This window comes from Podarcis liolepis (assembly GCF_965112155.1).
Source record: "Podarcis liolepis genome assembly, chromosome: 2".
In the NCBI taxonomy this organism is placed as follows: Eukaryota; Metazoa; Chordata; class Lepidosauria; order Squamata; family Lacertidae; genus Podarcis; species Podarcis liolepis.
This window is the reverse complement of record NC_139555.1, coordinates 70,775,239-70,794,774: the sequence shown is the minus strand read 5'-3', so window position 1 is coordinate 70,794,774 and position 19,536 is coordinate 70,775,239. Positions and strand designations below refer to the sequence as shown.

The 19,536-nt window shown below is 44.8% G+C and overlaps 1 long non-coding RNA gene across 1 annotated transcript in view; it reads left to right on the top strand.

Moving 5' to 3' along the window:
• The first annotated feature begins 5,587 nt into the window (after window positions 1-5,587).
• Window positions 5,588-19,536, top strand: part of LOC310700036 — a 16,626-nt gene continuing 2,677 nt past the window's right edge. The window contains exon 1 of the long non-coding RNA XR_014522381.1: window positions 5,588-5,736. This is a non-coding gene — a long non-coding RNA (uncharacterized lncRNA). The remainder of the gene's footprint in view (window positions 5,737-19,536) is intronic.

Below are 19,536 nucleotides of genomic sequence, written 5' to 3'. Positions count from 1 at the left end.
CCCCCTTTGTTTTGACTGATTAGGGGAGGCTCGGGAGTTGCGGCCGGCCAGCCGTTGTCCAGTTTTTAAAAAACTCTGCACATTTATGTTTCACAGGGTGCGATAGAAGGGCTTTGCACCTTTATACAATATGCATGTGTGCTTGGGCCCAGGGTCCTTTGCCTCACCATCTCCACTACTGACTCCCTGTTGATACTAAGCTTCAAAAAAAAAAAAGTGTCCCCGGACTCATTGGAAAAAATCTGGTAACCATATGCTAGCTGGTTAATAAAGATATAGCCTGCAATTTCTGCATTTGGTCAGCGGATGGACTAGTTCAGCAGAGAGGGGGACCTCTAGCCCATGGGCCTAATTCGCCCCACCTGGTCTCCCCATTTGTCCATTTAGCACAAGCCATGCCCACTTGTCACACGACATGTGACATCAGGTGCAGGGCAGGTAAAGCTGCAGTGCCAGATTCAAAGAGAAGAATCAAGAGCTTATTCCAAGGCTGATAACACAACACTGTTTACTCTGACTCCAGTGCACTCCCACTACTGGTGTCCGAAGCTGAGTACCCATGACACTAGTCACAACCCACAGGTTTCTTGTCGTCTTATAAAGAAATATGGACGTTTGATGCATTTGCCCTCAAACCAGCTTCCATCTGATTTGGGGGGGAAACATAAGCAGCAATTAAGCTGAGGTGTGTACATTTGAGACAGCCATTGCACATGTGCAGATACCCACTTCACTGACTAGGAGTTTTGGGGGTGCAGCCATGGGGAAACAAGGAGGTGCACATCAGGTGAACACAGCACCCACCAAAAAACCTCTCTTGAGTAGCTGGGAACTATCAGGAAATGCCTGGTGTGTGGTTGGAATGGAAGCAGGGAGAGTACAGGGTTCCTCCCCCTAATTTTCTGTTTCCCACCCCTTCTCTCCCTTTGGCATTCTCCTCCCCCCCCCCAGGTCTTTCTGACCACCACCCTCTCTCTCCAAGCCACGCCCCTAACCAGCCCAGCTCCACCCGCTGCCTGAGTATTTCTGCCTGTCCGGAATGTGTGCTTGAACTCTGACAATGCGTCTTGCTTGTGTGTGGTCTTGTGGAAAAAACAGCTTAGTGTACAAAGGAGAATTTAGATGATTTGATGTCCTGCCCACTAGTAGTCACTGGCAGGAAGAAGAAGAAGATCGTTTTATGACAAGTCCAGTTGTGAGCCAAACTGAAGCCCCCAGTGGTGTTAACAAGAACGCCATGAGGGTTTATCACCCTCTCTTACCCCCATGCTCCTCCCCAAACCCTGCAGGAGCTCTATAGCACCCCCTCCTTTGGGTTGCTGGCTAAATTGGGTTGCTGGCTAAAGTGATGGCCACCCGTTGAAGGTCTCCTCCGACCCCTTGCACTGACACCAACCCCTCTGGCAGAAGCAGACTGTCCAGCTCTAGGTATGGTGCGTGAAGAATGTGGCGCCATAGTCAGAACGAAATGGAGATGAGATAAGAGGGCTGAGCTGCTCTCTGGAAGGATCTCATATTGCAGGCAGTTGTCTTAGTAATCTGATGGGCAGCAAGGAACTTGGGACATCTGTTAAGAGTTCAGCAGTATCTTCATCTATGCTCAGCCTGGGCCCATGTGTAAATAAAGCCTCGATCACAAAACACCAGCAGGGCTCCAATGACCTCACTGCAAGAAGACAGAACCTGAGTCCACCCCGGCTTCACGGTGCTCTCTCTGCTTGGCGAATTGATGTCACAATGGAAGAGCTAACATTTTGGCCAGAGCATGATAATCCAAGAAGACCATTCATTTGGACTGTATCAGTAATGCTGATTTAAGGCACTGTTTTTTGTTTTCTTTCAGATTTAATATTGTGCTTGTGGTTCTAATATATCTTGTACATTACCTCACCCAGGGACCTTCAAGTAAAGGGCAGGTTACAAATAGATAAATAACCTATGGAAAATGAGCAATGTCCCAAATGAGGAAGAATGGCAACTTAAGCTAACAGACTATGCGCAGTTTGCAGACTTAACATACAGAATAAGAGAACAAGAAGAATATATGTTTAGAGAAGATTGGAAAACGTTTATTGAATATATGGGGGGGATTGTGTATACCTGAAAATATTAAGATAAATTCAACAGTGTAAATAAGTTTTGAAGGATGCAATAATGGAATACTGAATGGTTTAGTTTTTGTAAAATATGCAGGGATTTACGATATGCAAAACGAACCATGGAAAGAGAAGAAAGGAAGTCATTGATATTTTAAAGGTAAAGGTAAAGGTACCCCTGCCCGTACGGGCCAGTCGTGTCCGACTCTAGGGTTGTGCGCCCATCTCACTTAAGAGGCCGGGGGCCAGCGCTGTCTGGAGACACTTCCGGGTCACGTGGCCAGCGTGACGAAGCTGCACCAGCGCCGCACACGGAAACGCCGTTTACCTTCCCGCTATAAAGCGGTCCCTATTTATCTACTTGCACTCAAGGGTGCTTTCGAACTGCTAGGTGGGCAGGAGCTGGGACTGAAAGACGGGAGCTCACCCCGCCGCGGGGATTCGAACCGCCGACCATACGATCGGCAAGTCCTAGGCACTGAGGTTTTACCCACAGCGCCACCCGCATCCCGATTGATATTTTAAGGATGTTTAAATGAGTATTTTAAATTGTAAAACAGAAAATTAATATGATATGATATGATGATATGATATGATATGATATGATATGATATGATATGATATGATATGATATGATATGATATATGATGGTATGATATGATATGATATGATATGATATATGATATGATATGATATGATATGATATATCCCCAATCAGAAACAAAGCTGCTCAATCCAATCCATATCTACCAGGTTGGACAAGAGAATGATGGTGGTGAGTAGCTGCACTTCTTTTGAGCCCCAGGACTTGTTATATTAGCAGGGAAGTGTGCTCCAGCATTAGGCAATGTGTGGTGATTGAGATGGAAATGTGCAGAAGCCTCTCATGGAAGCCTCTTCTGGAAGCCTCTCGTGACATTCTTCCCAGTAGCTTTGTATCAGCGGGTAGAGGCCAGCGGGTGGGAAGAGACGTACATTGAAACATATGTACAGTGGTACCTTGGGTTAAGTACTTAATTTGTTCCGGAGGTCTGTACTTAACCTGAAACTGTTCTTAACCTGAAGCACCACTTTAGCTAATGGGGGTCTCCTGCTGCCGCTGCGCCACTGCTGCATGATTTTTGTTCTCATCCTGAAGCAAAGTTCTTAACCTGAAGCACTATTTCTGGGTTAGCGGAGTATGTAACCTGAAGCGTATGTAACCTGAAGCGTATGTAACCTGAAGCGTATGTAACTCGAGGTACCACTGTACTTCCCTTCTCTGAGTCAGACCATCGGTCCAACTCACTTGGCATTGTCTACACTAAGATTACCAGATTTTTTTCAATGAATCCGGGGACACTTCATTGAAATGAGTTGGAATGATAGGTAACCTTAGTCTACACCAGGGATCAACAAACTTTTTCAGCCGGGGGCTGGTCCACTGTCCCTCAGACCTTGTGGGGGGCCAGACTATATTTTTTTGGGGGGGGGGAATGAACAAATTCCTATACCCCACAAATAACCCAGAGATGCATTTTAAATAAAAGGACACATTCTACTCATGTAAAAACATGCTGATTCCCAGACCGTCCACGGGCCAGATTGAGAAGGCAATTGGGCTGCATCTGGCCCCTGGGCCTTAGGTTGCCTACCCCTGGTCTACACTGACCGGGAGTGGCTCTCGTGGGTTTTGTGGTGGGTCCTCTCCCAATCCTACCTGGAGATGCTGGGGATTAAAGCTGGGACCTTCTGCAGGCAACGCAGATGCTTTGCCCTGAGCTGTCTGCCTTCCCAAAAGGAATGGCTTCCTCCAGTAGGGCTCAGCATGCAGACATCATTCCAGACAGGACAAAATGTCCCTTGTTCAAAGCCCTTGTTTCACGAGCAGCAGCAGCAGCAGCAGCAGCATCCCAGTCTTCTAACCTTAGGCATCGCAAGCACAAAGGCCACTGTTACAATAATAGACTCCTCATGTCTGCAGCGTTAGATCAAAGGTCTCCCTCCCGCTCTGCTGGTAGCGTTCTAAAGGTTAAGACTTCAAGGGAAGATTGAGTTCTAAATTTGAACTCGTGTATGGGACAAACCTGCAGAGTTGCCTCCACTTATTACTACTAGCCGAGCAAAAACATGCTCTCCCCCACTCAAAAACAAAACAAAAAATACGTGTAACGAATGTTTGCTGAGAAAATGAAACATGAGTTCTGAACTAACAGTGACTTTTACAGATAAAGAGCTTTCGACAACTTGTTCCCTCTTAGTCATCATGGCAGTCATTTTAAGGTTTCCATCCTAACGCACAAATGTTATTTACAGTCTTAGGGCCAAACTATATGTTATGTCAACAATGTGGTTTGCCCAGATGTTCATGCTTTTCCCTTCAAATCAAATTAGACTGTTCCTCATCCAGACTCAGAAGGGGAAACTGCACCTGCTGCAGGGGGGACTTTCATTCATACCCCACTCCTGGTCCAGTTCTGGATAAGCACCCTCACAGCTGCTATTTGTGAAAGAACAACCCTGCACTTTAACACCAACCATGTTATCAATGTAATGTGTAGTTTGACCTTTGCATACCTGTGGAAATCTAGACTTTCCTTCAAAGTGGTCTTTCTCAAATTCCATTGCTTACATTTTGCTTGTTGGTAGTGTGGTTTTGTTGACTATCCATTGCGTTTCCCCCTCTGTGAATGAAATCATGGGCTCTTTCCTTGTTTCCTTCCTTCCTCATTTATTTTGCAACACATCATTGAGGCAAAAATGGTGCGTGGGTGGTGGATTTATACATCATTTAGCTTTATTAATGGTTCTGGAATGCTTCCCCTATGCTACCCCATTCGTGCCATCTTGCTCTGTAGGACTGCCCTGCCCCCTGGAACTTTGTGGTCTGGAAACTTAAAGGATTTCACTCAGCAGGAAGCTACAGAACATGGATTGATCGGCAAGGAAGCAAGATGTCTGCCTGAAACCTTTTGCAGGAGCAAACAGTGCCAAAAACTGGATCACATAAAACCACTCCAACAGCATCATGAGTGCAAAACACCACAAATGCACAATAAACAGCATGTCTGCGGAACTCCCCCAAAGCAACAACTATATACCATTGCATATTACCGTCAGGACTATGGGGAGGAGGAAGAGGATCTCAGCGAGGGGTGTAGCACACCAGGGCAAGCAGGGGATGGGTAAGTAAGTAAGTAAGTACTTATAGGGTGATGGAGGATGGTGAAGGCATGGAAGTCAATGCACAGGAACCAGAGCAGCAGGACCCATTGCCAAAGCCAGAGGGGCCCCAGTCTCCACAAACACATTGGGCTCTGAGGCATAAGGAGCAGCAGGAGTGGCACTCCAGGAGGCTGAGGCAGGCAAGGGCCCACAGCCCAGCTCACTAGCTGGCCAGGTGGGGCTCGCTAGCTCTGGGAGGAGGTGTGTTATTCATCAGTTGGAATAGGCTTGGAACAGGTGAGGGTCACATGCCTCATCAAGCCAGGTGCTGCAATCAGCATGTAAAGTACAAACGGTGCTGTGTCTGCTCAACTGCCCTTGTTGATGGACCTCAGCTTGGATGGTACAGGATCTCTGCAGGACTTTGCTTTGGTTTGGACGCTGGAGATGTGGATTGACCCTGGAAAAGGGGATTGGTGGAATGACTTGCTGCCAGGTAGGCCAGGGGTTAAGGACAATCACCTGTTGAATACTCCCCTAAGTAATACATTAGACATTAGATACTGGAACCAAGTATCACATTTGGTAACTATACACAGCTAATATCAGAAGGTTGGGTTTGATATTTCAAGTCTGAGGAATATTCAAATCAAAATGTGCAGAGGAGAAATTGGCAGGCCCATTTCAGCATTATTTGCCCTGTTTGAGGGGGCGTTTGTGTTTTTAGAGCTCCGGTGTGAGAAATCACATGATTTGCAACAGCCTCTCCTTTTATTAAAACCAGATGCCTTGAGCCCCTTTGTGGTTGTGGAGGGAGGTTAAGAAGCCAGCCCTTTTGGATTTGTTACCACAAACACTGAAGATGAAGTTTAGGGGTGGGAAAAGGTTGCTACATCCCCATTTCAAGGCTCTCTGCTGTCAGTCACGAGGCTTGTGATGTTCCAAGCAAGTGCAGGTACTGCCTTTTGTAATTCTCTTTGAGAAGCCAGGGCCTAAGGCGCTTTTCGACTCGAGCCACAACTTTGCAGTGAGCTGGAGCGATGTGTTGCTGTAACTTCAAAGAATCTATTGATCCAGGTGGAGCGAGCGTAGACTGTGCCAACACTTTGTAATTCTGTTTGACTCCCCCTCCGCCCGCCCCAAGGAAGAAGTAATAGTTACAGAGTGGGAGCTGCAGAGGAAGGAAGGAGAGCCAAGCTGTTATAAACAAGGGAATGAGGACTCAGAACTCCTGGAGCCTATTTTCGTCTCCTGGTGAGGAGGTGGTAGAGATTAGTGGCTAGAACATGGAGAATTGGACTCGGCAAAGGCAGGCTTGTGTTCTCTTTCCAGCTCTTGCAGCTTACAGAAATCCATGGATTTCTAGTCCAGGGTCTAGAAACTAGCATTCTCAATTGCCCAGGATGGGTAAAGGATAACTCAATTCCCACCTCCTGTTCCACATGAAGTAAACACGGGGTTAGAGTGATGACAGGATTGACAAGGAAATTGTCTTTATGTTTTCTTTACTTCTAGAAAGAGAGAAAGTGGTTTTTATATACAGCAAATAGAATTAGCTGGAGGTCTCTGTGGAGGTCACTGGGGTTCGGGGTGGTGGTGGTTAATATTTAGCAGAAGCTTAATGAAATCCACAAGCTCCATCTCAAGTTTTAGACAATTATGCCTTTCCCATTGCCTTCTGAAAACATCATAAAAGGTAAGGGAGCAAGCTTCTTCTGCCTCCCCTCTGCAATTCAAGCTATTAGGTTGTGTTGCACAAGAGGTTGGATGAGCCCCAGTGCCATATTTACATATAAGCTAAACAAGCTATAGATAGGGCCCCACTCTCTTGGGGGCCCCCCAAAAAAATTAAAGGGAAAAAACAACTGGATGTACATTTCCAAAATATAAGATAAAAAACAAAATAAAACCTACATACAGCAAAAGTGTTTTGTGTTGTGTAGGCTCCTATGATGTAAGTAATGGGCCTATAAATTACCATATAGCATATATTCAACACAAAAAGCAGCGACAATTTGTTGTTGACAAAGGACAGCTGGACATAAAAAGGACCCCATTACCTTCAGTAGCTTAGGGCTTCATCAAACCTAAACCCGGCCCTGACCAGCCCCCACCGGCTGCCCCAATGACCCCCGTCTATTGAGCATTTGTGCTGATCTGCTTGCACAAAGCTTACTTGGAGGTTACATTATAGCCAATCTTTCTTGAGCATTTGTTGTGATTGTTTGCAGGGCAGTTATAACGCCATGAACATTAGTTATACCGATTCACTCGCAGGAAGTTAATGCATCTTCGCCTCACTCATTCATTCACCGCACACTTTACAATGCATTTCCCTGGCACTTTCTGAACCGCAAAAAAGTCCACCCTCTTCTTCTTTTTTTAAAGGTGTTTTTATTTATTTTTACATATTTATAAAACTATATGCCGCCATCTCATGCAAACTATCAAGATGGTGTACAAAGATATATACAAAGACAATAAAAATCAAACATAAAAACAATACTAAATAGTCATTAAAACAAGCTAATCTTAGGAAAATTAAAACGAATAGGCTGGTCAGCATAAAGGGTCAAGACATGCCTGGAATGTAACAGTGAGAGTGCCTACCTAATCTCTGCTGGAAGAGTTTTCCAGAGCATGGGACCTGGTGACACTAAATGCCTGACTGCTCCGTAAGGCCAGGTGAGTCTCCGTAACCCAGGGGCAATTTGTTGTGCCAGGTAACAGAATGCTTTAACCTAGGGTCCCTCCAAACCGATGGTTTTTTGCAGGTGTATTTTTTTCATGTATCGTTGATGCAGCAATAGTGCACTAGAAGTGGGTTTATAATGGACTGTCCACACATCATTCCGATTTATCTGTTGTTCTGCAATGCTCCCCCAGTGTTATCGCATTGTCTCATTTCTGAGACCTGGGGAGGGGGAGCCTGGGAGGAGTCGATCTAACCCAGCTGTGCCCACCCAGATGCTTACTGCAGCACCAAACACAGGCTGCGGGGATAGGGTGGGGGGTGTCCAATGGTCCACAGGACTTCCATCACCACCGCCAGGAAATCCCTCTGTCTTAAGAGCTGCCTGGGAGAGCCTGCACCTGATTTTGGGCCAAGGAAACGGTATACTAGGGTTTACAGTTCCTAGCAAGCAGTTCAGAAATGGATAACAACAGCAGTTGCTGTCTGGAACACACTTCAGCACAAGCAAAGTAGGAGAACAAATCTCTGGAGAGTTTGATGTATAGCTACATGAGCACAAATCATTTTGGATGCACCAAAGAAAGGATGCTTGGAAAGGTCCCTACATGCATAAGCCCAAAGTTCAGGTAGTCAATTAAATCCCTCCTGCAAAACACCAAGAGCCTCTGGAGGTTGCCCTGGGTTATTCTCAGTGGATATTCTGCACCTCAGGTGGTATGGCTCTTATCTTGGCTTGTTCTCACCATAGCTGGTCCCAGTTGGGGGTAGAAAGCATGCTTCACTGAGGATGAATTCATGTGGGCACAATCCTAGAGAAAATGACATGCATAATGTATAAATAAATCCAGCTGAAGTTTGTGAGCACCGAAAAGTGTGCTTAAATCTCACTGGTTTCAATGGGGCAGAATTGCCATCTACTTCATCTGGAGATTTCCCAGTAGGTTTCCCCCCTCTCTGTGTGCTGCTGTACCTGGGCTATTGAACAATCTCTATCTCTCTCCCCACCCCATCCCCAAATTGCAATGCTGTTTGTATTGTGTAGGAGTATTGTGTGGGAGCAGAAAATTCCATGCTCTTTTTTTTCTTTTTAAAGGGCTATGAGTGCTCATCTGTCTAACCAGCTAAGGGCTCTCCTTGAAACAAGAACTCACTGAAGTAAGAATAAAATGTAAAGCAGATTAAAAATAGTTCTAACACTGCAGCTGTGATGAGGGGTGGCATGTGCGCTACTTGTAAGCAGTGATGTCACAAGGACTGTCCAATAGTTGCCTGCAACAGCATCGCAATAAACATTCACACTTCAGCTGCACATGTTGTTGGTTTTTTTCCTTTCTGGCAACTTTATTTTAGGGTTTTAGCAGGCACCTTTATTTGTTTGGGGTTTTTTTATTTATTTGAAAAGTCCTAATGTCAGGTAAGTCCTTCAACTAGTAGGTTGACTCATTGCAAAAAAACACACCAAAAAACCGGGGACCGAAATTGGGTCTGCCAGGGAGAGTAATAACAGAAACAAACATGTTGTTCTGCACAGTTAAGAAGGGAGTCTTTTGCATTCCTCTCCCCCCACCCTTTGTACAAGCCCTAAGACTTTCTGCTGCATTATAATGAATGCATCATAGTCCAATACTAGGCAGAAAAGTTATCAAGTTCAGTGTTAAAGCTCTCTCTCTCTCTCTCTCTCTCTCTCTCTCTCTGTGTGTGTGTGTGTGTGTGTGTGAGTGAGAGAGAGAGAGAGAGAGAAAGAAAGAGAGTTTTCTAACACTGAACTTCATTGTCTCATGCTCACTAATTTGGTAGCAAAATGGAACCACAGTTGCTGCATAATTAGGGGTTGACCTGGCACACAGAAATAAATTTGTTTGTAAATAACAAGAGAAACAAACTTGTCCCATTGGTTCCAGCTGGATTTAATCATAATTTACCTTTCTCTGCTTATCAGCTGTAGATCTAAGGCCAACCAGATCTGATCTTCCTTCACATGGCAGATGCAACAGATTACTTCTGGTGACAAAAGCTTATGGATTATATAATTTCAGTTGATTCCAAATGGTTAAGGTTTTAGGTATTCCCAAGCAATTTAAAAATGCTAGAACTGCTTGAGTTTCCTGTTGTGAGGTCCCCAAAGGGTTGCTGAAGGGACAGCCTGCACACCCATGAAGAAACAAAACAGGAGGGAACACTTTGTGTTCAGGTATACAAAATATATTCTCCAAGAAGTGAGCACTGTTTCAGCACACACATTTCCTCATGCACATGATACGCAGAATGAGAAATACATGAAGGAATTGAAAGCTGCAGCAAGATTAAACTGTGCAGGCCCAGCAATCTTCAGAGTCCGGGAATTCGATCTTGAAAATGATGAATATAACTAACCCACTAGTGCTACTGCACAAACAAAAATGGGTAATTAAGAACCACACAATCTGAGGCAAAATTTGGTGGCAGATAATTTTGTGAGCATCTATATATTCTGGGTGGCCTGTCACAGAAACGTGGCCTTTCACAAATCATCGACACCAATCAAAGCAGTACTCAAAATTGGGTGCCCCCCAAAAAAAGGACAATGAGCCTTTTAAAACAGTTTGGCACTCTAGATAACTCCTTCCTTGGGTGACTGGGAATACTGAAAACCTTTCTTAGTCAATCAATTGTGAAATCCGTTTGAAGCAAGAACACAATCCAGGAAAGACTAGACCTGCCGTCCTCTTAAGAGGGCCCACCAGTCAGAAAGCTAGACAAGACATTTATTGTCTCTATTAAGCAGAAGAGCAACAGGAAACTCCTGACTCCACCCAAACACAATGCAGTCCAGTGCTACCCAGTGACTACATTTTGTGATGACACTGTCCATGCACCTTGGCTCCAAGTGAATATGAAAGCAGCATTGGTTTGTAAAAGCTTTTCATAGCAGAAGCAACCTAATCAGTTGCACGTGGTTTCTCTGAAACCATTATCTGCTTCCTCCCAATCTTAGTATTTCCTTTGTCCTATTCTTCAAGAACTGCACATCTTCAAATTTCTGACTTCTGACTTAAATGCTTTGCAATTCCAAAGAAATACAGCCGTGTACATATAATAGCTACTTGCAAACTCATCATCTCATATAAACACTTTGCCACATTTGTCCGTTGTCACATCCTAGCTCAGGAACTGAACCTTGGCAAAGGAGGCAGCCTCTGGCATTTCCCAGGAACTGGTGAGAGGCAACATCCCTGGAGATAGGTCCCCCTAGCCACAGACACATAATGTTGGTGTGGACAAGGTCTCACAGCAAGTCTGTCCAGCAACCTATTGGGGTGGATGCTTCCTCCTGCTCATGCTTCCCCTGAAGGAGTGCACAGACTGAGAGGAAAACACAAACACATACACACACAGAAAGTGTTAAGCCCTGTTAGGGTCCCACATACTCCTCCCCAACGGCTATTTTTAAACTCTTAATGCAAGCGAAGATGCATGCAGACATCTCCGAGAGCCAGTGTGGTGTAGTGGTTAAGAGCGGTAGACCCGTAATCTGGTGAACTGGGTTCGCGTCCCCGCTCCTCCACATGCAGCTGCTGGGTGACCTTGGGCCAGTCACACTTCTTTGAAGTCTCTCAGCCCCACTCACCTCACAGAGTGTTTGTTGTGGGGGAGGAAGGGAAAGGAGACTGTTAGCCGCTTTGAGACTCCTGAAGGGGAGTGAAAGGTGGGATATGAAATCCAAACTCCTCCTCTTCTTCTCCGTCATATCATGCAATTTTGCCCCGGGTTGGATGCCCCAAAGATTCCAGACACCAGTTTTGCCCTTGGAACTATTTGATTTGACTGACACAACCCCCACTTTCCTCTTCCCCTCTCTAACTGTGGAAGCTTCCAATGTGTGGGAGGGATGGCCCCCATTTCACCACACCCAACAAACAATAGAAGACCCAGACTTTGTCAGTCTTCATTCAGAACACTATCAGTGATTGCCCAGACTTGTTCATGGGGCAAGCAGATCATTAAGGACGAGCTCATTGTGGTGACCTGGGTGACATTCTGCGTCAGAGCTCTCATTTCAACTCTCCTCTCTCTCCTCACACATTTAATATTAGAAATGTTACGAATCACTCTTTGATTGGAGCAGCCTGCTTGGAGATGGAGAAAACTGCCTGCATTAGCCCTCGCTCTTTGTTTTCCCTTTCTTCTCTCTTTACTTTAAAGAAGGAAAGTTCAAGGTCTGACTCATCTCCCCTTGCCAGGAGGAAGGTATTTTTGAGCAAGATCAATAGACCTAAAGAGAGAGTGAGATGAGGAAATGCATTTTATCGACCGGCTAAATCTCCATGCTGGGAAACTCTCGCCGTGAAATTATTTCCCTCCAGTTAGAAACAATCACCAAGAGAATCAAAGCACTTACTGTGCGCCTGGCTCTCTGCCAGTGGGGGTGCTGCAGAAGCTGCAGGACCAGATGCTTCCTGAAGGGGGTGCTGCTGCTACTGCCCAGGCAGAAAGAACTATCTTCTTTTATTGCCCCATTCCACCAAGAGCAGAGCCACAAGACCACTAAGAAAAGTTTCCATTGTTACCTCGCTGGAGGCGGAACAGGTTGTGCAAGTTCCCAGCATTTCCTCCATGCTGGAGATGCAAATTCCCAAGATCAGATCCATTTTGGTTTGAGACAACACAGTTTTCATTTTTTCATTTTATTTTATTTTGGTTAAAAAACCAAACAAACCAGCTGAGGGCCAGATTTGTAGTCACCCTCTTTCCTGACTGGTTGACAATTCAGTGAGAAGGAACCGCGTGGGTAGGGTCAGTATTTCAACCCTTTTTGGAACAGGGGGGCTTCTACTGTTAAGTTGTGGGTGAACATATCAGACGACACAGCGATTCTTCAAACAGCTCTTGTTTATTCACAGGCCAGAACAGAACTGAACTGAAGGGTTCAGTCAGCCTGCTTATATAGAGCTCCAGTACAACGTTACTGTAACAACTTTCTAAAACTATCCAATCTCTGAATGTCACTTTCGATCCTTCATTTGCATAACTATCTACAGTATCCCCCTGCTGGCCCAGGGTGAGAACTTCAGTACATAACATCAACCTTGGGGAACACAGTGCCCAGGCCACTTGGCAAGAACATAGAGACGACCAGTTTAACACGTGGTTGGTTACACATCATAGCAGGCTCCCACTTTTGGCTAAATCTCACAAATGTGCATACTAATGGGCACGAAACTGCATTTGTTGGCACAACTGGTAGTTGTCATGAGGGTTGCTGATCGAATGCAGCAATCTGTAGCAGTGCAAGAGACTCTGTGATAGCATTTGTCCATTATCTCCGCCGCAAGTGGCTGCTTTTAACTCTTGATCAAGCTTCTTGAATCTCTTTGCATGATTGACGGACATCCGCTTTTGTCAGCTATTGAGTTAAATGTTTGGCATGAGTTCTGTGCAGAGGAGTGTCTTAGTTTGATTGAGGAATTGCCAGAAAGTGGAAAGTTTTGATGGCTAGGATAAGAAGCAATGAAAAGCATCAACCTTTCCCTCTCTTGTCAGTTGTTGCTGGAGCTCCCAGGTAGCAGGGGAATTTGTTGCAAATCAAAAGAATATGGAATTCTTTTGAATTCCCCCCCCTGCACATTTCCCTGCCTTTCACAGCCGTCAACGATGATAAACAGAAGGATTATATTCAATGTTGTGTAAAAAAAAGGGGGGAGCCACCACAAAACACACAATAGACTCCCCCCCCCCCCGACTTTCTGATAGTGCCCTAATGCATTAATTATGAGACCCAGGTATGTATAATTTAAGATGTGTTCAATCTCCACTTCTTTGGAGTGGAACTTTACTTTGCTGAGGTTTGGACTAGTTTTCCATCAGATGCATTTGCAGCTCTATGTGTGATGAGATTGTAGCAATTGCTGGTAACGTCATGATAGCGTGTAGGTGGCTGTTTCGTCTCGTCTTCCTGAGCTTGATGAGTAGCTCAAGATGGCTGGGAAATTATCGATGTGTTTAGTAAAGAAGAAGTTTGAGCTGAGAAGGGCTCTCTTGTTTACACCCCGCTTGTCTGAAGTCTCTAATTTGTTTTCAGTACACATCCTTCATTTGATGGATCTGTGCACAGATTTAGTTAGATCATATGTTTTTGCTTCAACACCAACCTTGGACGCCAGATGAAGTCAAACATTTTCTTGAAGTTAATGGCAAATATTTTCCCTTTTACATGTTTGTGGACTATGTTGCAAAGATACAGTCAGTGGTCCCACCCCCGTTTTTCCCCTCCCAGTGAGGAAACTAGTTTGACTTAATTCTGCTATTGATGTGTCAAGGATATTTCATTAGCATTTCAGTAGAACCAGGAAAGAGGAGACTTTTTACTGATTGCTTACTTTAGAGAGAAAATGAATTCTAAGAGTAGCTGCAGACCCAGAGTTTGAACCCAGCTTCTGCTACAGACATACATCACAACACATCAAATACAACATCAAGTAGATTCCCATGAAAAAGAGATGTGTCAGCCAATAGGTCTTTTGTCCTTAATTTTGGCTGAATTGAATTCATTGGATTAAATTTTCTATTTGATTTGGGTATCTGCAAACATGACATGAAGGCTGGCAACATCAACCCTGTCATGCGGGTTGCAGATGACCACATTGTCTGGAGACAGTCAGGTTGTGTATTCATAGCAGTGACCAGAAGGGGAATGACTGCTGGTAGGAGCACAGAGAGAAGGAATGTCATGTTGCACCTGAAGCAGCAAAACTGGATGCCTTCATCTGCCCCAGCTGCAACAAAACATTTCTCTCCCATATTGGTCTCCACAGCCACAGCAAGTGCTGCAACCTTCCAACAGTTTGACTTCGCCCCCGAAGGTGTACTCCACCATTGTCTCCTGAGACAAATGGATGCCAACAACTTAACAATTGATTTTATCATTTGCAAATACAGTTTAGCTTTTAAAGATGGTAAAATCAAAGGCTTTGAAATGCTGCAGGCACTGGCGTTTTAGAAGATTCAAATCTTCCATAACTTGATATTTTAGAACTTCAAACTGTGGCAGACTGAAGGTCAGCTTTTAGTGAAATGGAAACTTTCAAACTGAGTGTACAAACACAAGGATAACCTTATGAATTTAGCTTCCAAAATATACATTAGTTTACTTCATCTATTTCTGAAGATGTTTACCCATGATGTAAGAAAGTAAACTATAAGAAGGTGGAAAGTATTTAACAATGTGACTAGCTTGTTTGCTGTAATATAAGGTTACCAAACATCCCCGTTTCCCAGGGACAGTCCCTGGATTTACAAATCAGTCCCCTGACAAAATCCTATCATTCCTACTAAAATTGAAAAGTGTCCCTGGATTCATTGAAAAAAATCTGGTAACCTTACTGTAATATCTTACCATCCCTGGGTTGGAAACTAGACTCTGAAGTGACTTTTCTCTATCTTTTCTCTGTAGCCCATACAATTAGGTTGCGCTCTGTACCCACAGAGAGAGAGAGAAACGTTTACATGAGTAGAAGTAAGATTTAAACTCATCAGGGTCTCTTGTCTCTCAACCTAAGATTATTCACTGAGGCTATATGTACACGCTGTTGCCTAAGATGTTCAGCAATCATTCCTCAGCCTAAGACTATTCACTGAACTCACTTCCAGACAACCTGTTTATACTGATTTGTTAGCACAAAATTTGTGTGGAGATTATATGACGCTGACTGCTTATGAATAGTCATTCTGATTTGTTAGCAGGAAGGTTAGGCAATGTCGTATCCAGTGCATTTTCCTTGCCACAAAATAATTCATGGGCAAGGGTGTGTGGATTCCCCCCGCCCCCAGTGGGTTTGCAAGAACACCAAATCCACCTTAATAGTGCAACCTGATTTTGCTGGTATGCCATTAAATCTTACCTGCAAATAGCAACAATCTGAAGGGGGCCTGGGACTATATGGACCAGTTGTTGTTCAATGGCAATTTCTCAGGACTTTTGCAGACTTTTCCTTTAGTAATAAGACCCTGGGGAAATGCCCAATTGTAGGCGCACTTGTTTCGCACACAGATGCTCTGAGGTTCAGTCCATGGCATTTCCAGCTACGGCTTTGAAAGACTCCTGTCTGAAACCCTGGAAGCCCACTGTCAGTTGTAGATCAGGGGTAGGGGGGGATAGACTACAACTCCCATCCAGTGGCAGAGCTTCATGCTCCGGCACCAGGGGGTGGAGAGCTGGCACATGCCCTGGGGGCATGCCACGCCTCCTAGGGCCATGGTGCACCATCTGCGGGGGCGTGGCACCCAGTGCGTGGGGGGGGGGCAGCCACGATGGCACCCCACCAGGATTGCACTGCCAGTGACAGTGCACTCCCCTGCCCCCTACTTCCTCCGCCAGTGCTCCCATCATCCTTGAGTGTTGGCAGTGCTTGCTGGGGCTGATGGAGCTGAAGTCCAACAACATCTGGAGGGAAACTCTTGTGTAGACAGTACTGAGCATGCTGGTCATTCGCCACTTACTCACTGTAAGACAGTTTCCTATGTCTCCTGTTTCCTCCAGGAGACCCCCTTTCCTGTGCAGTCACACACACAGGCTCTGCATCTCTGCAGAGCCCTCTCAAGGAGCATTCTGCAGCTGTGATCAGGGAGCTTGTGCTCTGAACTTCCTCCTGAGAGGAAATTTTCTCTCTCTCCCTCTCTTTCCCCCTCCCTCCTGCCTGTGCAAGCCTTGAAAATTGTGGGATGGCCACCCATTCAGATCTTTTCTAACTGTCAAGAGAGCAGCTCAGGAATTTTAAAAATATATATATATTTTCACAGTGAGATTTAGAATTTAGTTTTTCTCTGTTAGGGATCTCCCTTGTTCTTTTTCCTGGATTCTTTGTGCGGTTTGGCTATAATTCATGGTTTTCCTGATTTGTTCCCCCTCCCCTTAGTTTTTCTGCATACTGATGGTGCAGCAGTCATCTGTTAAACAGCACTGTGGTCCCTACCACTGATGGGCACAATTGGTTTTTGATTTGTCTTGGCAAGGAGCAGAACATGGATTCTTGCCCGTGCTGTTTAAAATCCACTAAGCAGCACGTTGCAACCACTCCCCGAGGCTTACAGCATCATTTGGAGAAGGAAGTCTTGGCAGGTGCTCCTGCCGAATGGCCCTTTGAGCCTCAGATCCTGTCTCTGGAGATGATTCTGTGATCAATTGGTATTCCTCTGGCAGTGACCTCTGAGAACTCCACCACATCGTTGGTTCCAGCAACGGCTTGGAAGCACACCACTGCCACAGTCTCCATGTAGTCTTTGAAGTACACCTGCCCTTTCTGTGCCAACAGTTTCTCACCAAGAGAAACATGAGTCTAGCATGTCACCTCAGGTCCTTTTTTGGGAGCAGATATTTGCCTAATTGCTCAATCTGAGCCAGCCAGTCCTGGTTGCAGTGGCAACTTAACCAACCACACCACTGGTGCTCATACTGGAACAGTGGCAGAGCATATGCCAGCGCTGTCCAGGGCACGGCAGGGAGTAGCAATTCATGATGTCATCAGTTGGATGCCCAATAGAGAGTCAACACAAGCGTATAAACCCCATCTAGTGCTGGGGCCCATGTCATTTGGGAAACTCTTCCCTTGGCTGTCCTTCTATCCAGCCTGCCAGGATCTCCTTCTGCAATATGTAACAGAGCATTGTGGTACAGCAAAAGATTTGTGAGCCCTTCACTGACTAGTGGCAGGTGGAGAAGACATTGGACATCTGCTACGGCTGCATCCCAAAGAAGAAAATAAAGGATATTGTGAACAAGAGCCCACAATCCCTACCGGAGCTTGCAGCCCTTTTGCTTTAGTGGAATCATCACAGGGCGTCTGAAGTCAACATAATCTAATCTTAAAACAATTGGGTCCAAGGGTTTTGCTGTCCCTCCTCTGCCAGCAGTGACACACAAATATATCAAATAGAATCATAGCATTCTATCACAGTAAGTTGTAGCTTATTGAAATAATTTCCCTCTCCTCCCATACACTGGCACACACATGCACACACCCGTACTTTCTGTGGAAGTGAGGTTCCCGAAAGTTAGTGAGAGAAGATGATAGACTTTAGGTCCTTTAAAGTGCCACTTGGGTTGGAGGAGTGGGGCTTATGTTCAATGGCTATTGTGGATCTGCTACCATGGATAAAGCTATATTTAAGCTCATGGATGCAGTATCTGTTATTGGTTGCAAGTTTATTGGTTGGTAAAGAGAAATGTATCTTTTCTGAGCAAGCCACAAGAGAAAGCGCTGTGTAGCAGGGGTAAGGAGGGACTGTCATTCTTGGGAATCTGCTGTCGCCTAGTGGGGATTACGCAGTAGTGCAGACGACGATTCTGTGCCAAGCGCTATTCTACCCTGCCTTGTCCTGATTCCATAGATAGGCATTTGGGACACACCCAGATGGAAATGAAATTCGTGGGTATTTGAAAAACAGGAACAGAAAAGTTAAGATAAACATGTGCTCCTGGATGTGTAAACAAATCACTCACAGAATGATATTATTAACCAAGAGAAGGGGAACACATCCACAAACAGCAGAGCTTATTATTGGGTGCAGCAATGGTGGTGGTGGGTTGTGGGTATAGATTTTTATTCCATGTACAGTGGTACCTCGGGTTAAGTACTTAATTTGTTCCAGAGGTCTGTTCTTAACCTGAAACTGTTCTTAACCTGAAGCACCACTTTAGCTAATGGGGCCTCCTGCTGCTGCCGTGCCGCCAGAGCACGATTTCTGTTCTCATCCTGAAGCAAAGTTCTTAACCCAAGGTACCATTTCTGGGTTAGCGGCGTCTGTAACCTGAAGCGTATGTAACCTGAAGCGTATGTAACCTGTATATGTAAGTACCACTGTATATGTAATCTTCCCAACCACCATGTAGACCCTTTTATCATATGTGGTCTGCATACGTCACATTGTACATTTTATTAGGTGGAAGGGATATTCATACAGGAGAAATCTTTGAGAGGGTGAATTATAGATACATCATGAGAAGCAAACAGATACTGTTAGTGGGATGAACAAGAGTAAACCAAAATGTTAGTGAAACACATGAAGGATAAAAGAACTAGAGGGGAAAACAGGTCTGTTGATAGAAAAAAAAGTAAAATATTTGGGGGTATGGCTAACAGCAAGGAAATTAAATTTGTTTCAAGGTAATTATGTTAAGACATGGAGAGAAATCAAGAAAAAGTCAGAAATATGGGGAAGAATGAAACTTTATTAGGAAGGGTTTTAGTCATAAAAATGAATGTTCTGCCGAGGATGACTTTATTTCAGACAGCTCCAGTGATTGGTAATGCAGGATGCTTCAAGGAATGGCAAAGAAACATAATAAAAATTATCTGGCAAGGGAAGAAACCAAGAATAAAATATAAAATTTTAATTGATGCAAAAGAAAGAGGTGGCTTCTTGCTGCCAGACTTAAGACTATACTATGAGGCATCCTGTCTTTGCTGGTTAAAGGAGCGGTTTTTACTGAAGAATATGCAGGTTTTGGATCTTGAAGGACATAAGAAATTTGGCAGGTACGCATATTTATGGCATGGGAAAACGAACACAAAGATTTCACCAGTGCTTTTTTTTCTAAAAAAATGTTTAGGGGTACTCTCATTTTCC